The sequence below is a fragment of the Morone saxatilis genome, unplaced genomic scaffold, assembly GCF_004916995.1.
Source record: "Morone saxatilis isolate NCDOM2014 unplaced genomic scaffold, NCSU_SB_2.0 Contig20, whole genome shotgun sequence".
NCBI lineage: Eukaryota > Metazoa > Chordata > Actinopteri > Moronidae > Morone > Morone saxatilis.
The window spans coordinates 10,158,941-10,162,762 of NW_023339763.1; the positions used below are offsets into that span (position 1 = coordinate 10,158,941).

Consider the following 3,822-nt stretch of genomic DNA (forward strand, 5'->3'; position numbering starts at 1 on the left):
CATCTGTGTCGGAAGAACCTCGGTTTTCCATCGAATAGTTAGTCACGGGTTATGTGACCTGGGTCCATGATCCTGATCTCTACAGGGTTCATGTGGGTTTGATATTCTACATCTCGGTTCAAACTGTTTGGAGCCGGTGTTTGATTTGTCTGTTCTGGGCTATTGTAGAAACATGGCTGACTCTATGGAAGATGATTTGCAACATCTTAAGATTAAAAACATCTGAGTCTAAGGTAACAAAAACACAGTGATTTCTATATTCAGGTGATTTTTCTTAAGAAAGAAAACGGATAGCTCCCCTGGTAGAGCTGTGGACCCATAAATCAAGGCTGAGCACTTGCTGCAGTGGCCCAGCGTTCGAAATCTGACCTGCAGCCCTTTACTGCGCATCATCACCCCTCTACTTTCTGTCACTACCAAATAAAGGCAATAAAAAGAACATTTACGAGAAAGAATGTTGAATTACTGAAGTAAAGATTATTTATACATTGCCATGACTTCAGTCATTTCCACACACCCTTGCAACACATTTTAAGTATAGCTCTGAATTACTGCAAAAGCTCATCAGAATGAAAGTTCATCTGCCGGCTTGAACACTTGTGTAATAATCAGTGCAAATACTGTGGGCTGATTCTGAGGAAAAACTGGTGGAAACACTCCCTGTGTTCTGTAAGCAAGTCCAGTACTGACTCAACATCCATTTCGGACCAAAATAAAAACATGGATATTCCACAGCTCAGGTATAAAAAGGTGAACTAAGGTTAAAATACATTTTGTGCTCAGAAACATGGATATTTGAACATTTTCTACAAGATCATGTGATTTAATCAATTGCTGATAATAAATGGACCACGTAGTGAGATAGTGTTTTAGTTAGTTACACAAAAGTGATTCCATTTCATAGTTTGATTCATTTCATAGGGGTATAGGTCTACGAGGTATAGTTGCAGATTGATCTCTGCAAAATATAAATTACATTGTTCCAAAATACATGTGACTAACATTTTGTGAATCGAAAGTGATCTGTAATGACAGCAGACTGACTGACTGTGGAAAAACTGAGACAAAGTTTAAATTGCACTTATTTTTTATTTTTCAAGACATCTCAGGCTGTTTATTATTAGTATATTATTAATTGTGAACATTTTCAGAATGTACTTCTTCACACTAAGACACCCCCTGTGCTCTGTTGGCAGAGAAAGATTATGATTAGTTATTTATACATTATTATGCAGTGGTTTTACTGGTCAGGCGCACTTGAGATCAAATAGGGCTGTATTTCTCATTATTATTTATTTAATTTCTGTCACCAATACTGTGGAATATGTTTACACTTATGTTTAGATTTACATTTACTTTGTATATAGGCTCTTATTACCTTATTATGTCTCTTAGGCTCCTATTATATTTCTATTTCCATTTTTATTATTTTTATTATTTTTACTATATGTATATACCTATACATTAATTTATATTCTATATATTGTGTTAGATATTGTATATAAATACTATTCTTTAATGTTGTGTGACTGGAACAACTGTAGTGAAAAAATGTCCCCCTGGAGATCAATAAAGTATTTCTGATTCTGAAATTATAATAATTAATAATATAGTTCATGAGTATGAGACACCCTTGTTGATTGGAGTTTCCATTTTCTGAGCACTTTAAGGGCTTCTGAACTGTGCTGGTTTGAGACTGAAGGTTAATTCTTGACTTTGGGAACAAATCAACAAACAAATCTCATCACAAGGCAACATCTGTAGAGGAAGATCGGTGAAAGATCCAGAGGTTCAGAACTACTAAAAGGACCCAGTGGTGAGATTATTTTGTGCAGTTTCAACAATGTGTCTCAGTTTCTCCACAATCAGTCAGTCTGCTGTTATTACATGTGCATTACAATTTACAGGTCACTGTGGATCCACAAGGGCACAAAATGTTTAGGTTAGCATTATCACATGTATTTTGGAACAATGCAACTATGTAATTTACTTTTCTTCTGTGGACAAATCAGGAATAGCTGTGCATTTATTTATATATTTATAGCGTTTTATTTAAAAATTGGAATCAGTGACCTAAGTGACAATTTTCCACACTTTGCAAAGTCATCCAGTGGGCCAGATTGGACCCTTATGTCATATGTTTAACATCCCTGATCTACAAGATCGTGTGATCTATGTAATCAAAGCTGAGAACTTTTATTAACTGGATCTTGTGGTTTCAACAAAATGTTTTAGGTGGTTACAAAACAGCAACTGATTTATTTTAACTTCCTTTTTTAACAGTAAAATTTTTTTTAAATGTTTTAAAAAACAAATTTAAGTGATCATTTTCAAAAATGTCATATACATTTACTTTATATGTGTGTGTGTGGGGGAAAAAAGAGTATCAGATTAAACATTGTGAAGCAGATTTAACTCTGATGCCATACAGCATTGGTGTTGCATCGGACTACATTCACTGAAATTAGTCTGCCTCTTTTTTAAGCCCCCCTCCATATACATGATGTCACAGAATTTCATCATTCACAGGCCGGATTTTGGATGACATTTTGCATTGATAAGGTTAGGTTTTGCATTAGGTTTTTTTTTTTTTTTAAATAAAAATGACATTGTTTGACACCACTGACCCCGCCTGCAGCATCCCCAGGTCACTGAGTGCAAATGAAACATGAAAGAAATAGTTTGGTTTTTCTTTTAATCTGTAGAACAAAGCAACAGCGGATATAGAGACTGGAGTCAGGGCCTATACATAGCTGTCAGAAGAGAGGGGAGGAAGCTGGGTTTCCATATATGGGCATATCTACTACGACAAAAGCATGCGGACGGAAATAAACACATGTTCTCTCTGTCACACGCGTCCACTTCCTGTCTCTTAAACATGTTTGTAGTTATCTCTCCTTTTTTCGTCGTCGTCCCCCAGCCAGTGTTTTATTGTTTGTTCTTTTCTATATGTTTACTCTTACGTCTAATTCTTCCATTCATGCCTGGAAAAGCTCCACCTCACAGTTGCGTCAGTTTGTTTATAGTTTGTCCCCCCCCCCCCCCCTCTCTCTCTTCTCCCGCCTCCTCGCAGCTGATCAAAACCGTACGCACCCGTAAACCGAGCGGGACATTTCATCAGCGACCACGACTACAGTATCTCTTCAGACCGCCGCCAACCAACAGTATATTAAAGGTAATATCCTTTATCATGTTTCACTGCTACGATAAAACATTTTATTTATATTGTTTGTTTGTTTTTTTTATAGAAAAACTAAGTCGACATTTTATTTCCGCCTGTATCTTAAACATACCTGGACTGATGCAATATTTCCCTCGTGTGTTGTCAGTTGTATTGGCGCCCTGGCGTTTTTAAAAATAAATAACATAACGGTTATCGTCTTCACGTGGTGTTTTACGGTTTAAGAGTAAAATGTGTTGTTTTATTTTTTCGTATTTTACAGTTTATTAACAGTAGTTGACATTTTTTTGTACGGCTGTTTCATTTCCCATTTGAGCAGGGGACTCCGCTGGTTAGTCAACCGGGTGAACGGAAAAAAAAAAACAAAGTAAAGTTTAAATAAATAAACGGGACACGCGAGAGGTGTGGGGAAACGTTTAAGCGTTATTTCAAACACAAACGGTTGAACGCGTTTCGGGGTTCTCACGCTGTTTTCATTCATTGTTTTGGTCCTCGTAGACTAGCACACTCGGCTAGTAAGGGCGTGCTGCTATGGAGGCGTGGGATGACGGTAAGGCTGATGCTTTCAAAGACCCCGCAAAAAGTGCCGAATTTCTGAAAATCCAAATGAAGTGCACTTAAACAAAAACAACAGACCGTGG

The 3,822-nt window shown here is 37.0% G+C and overlaps 1 protein-coding gene across 1 annotated transcript in view; it reads left to right on the forward strand.

The window, feature by feature from the left end:
• The first annotated feature begins 3,060 nt into the window (after window positions 1-3,060).
• Window positions 3,061-3,822, forward strand: part of slc7a3a (solute carrier family 7 member 3a) — a 13,713-nt gene continuing 12,951 nt past the window's right edge. Inside the window, exon 1 of the mRNA XM_035666389.1 lies at window positions 3,061-3,175. The gene's annotated coding sequence lies outside the window, so the exon portion shown is untranslated. The remainder of the gene's footprint in view (window positions 3,176-3,822) is intronic.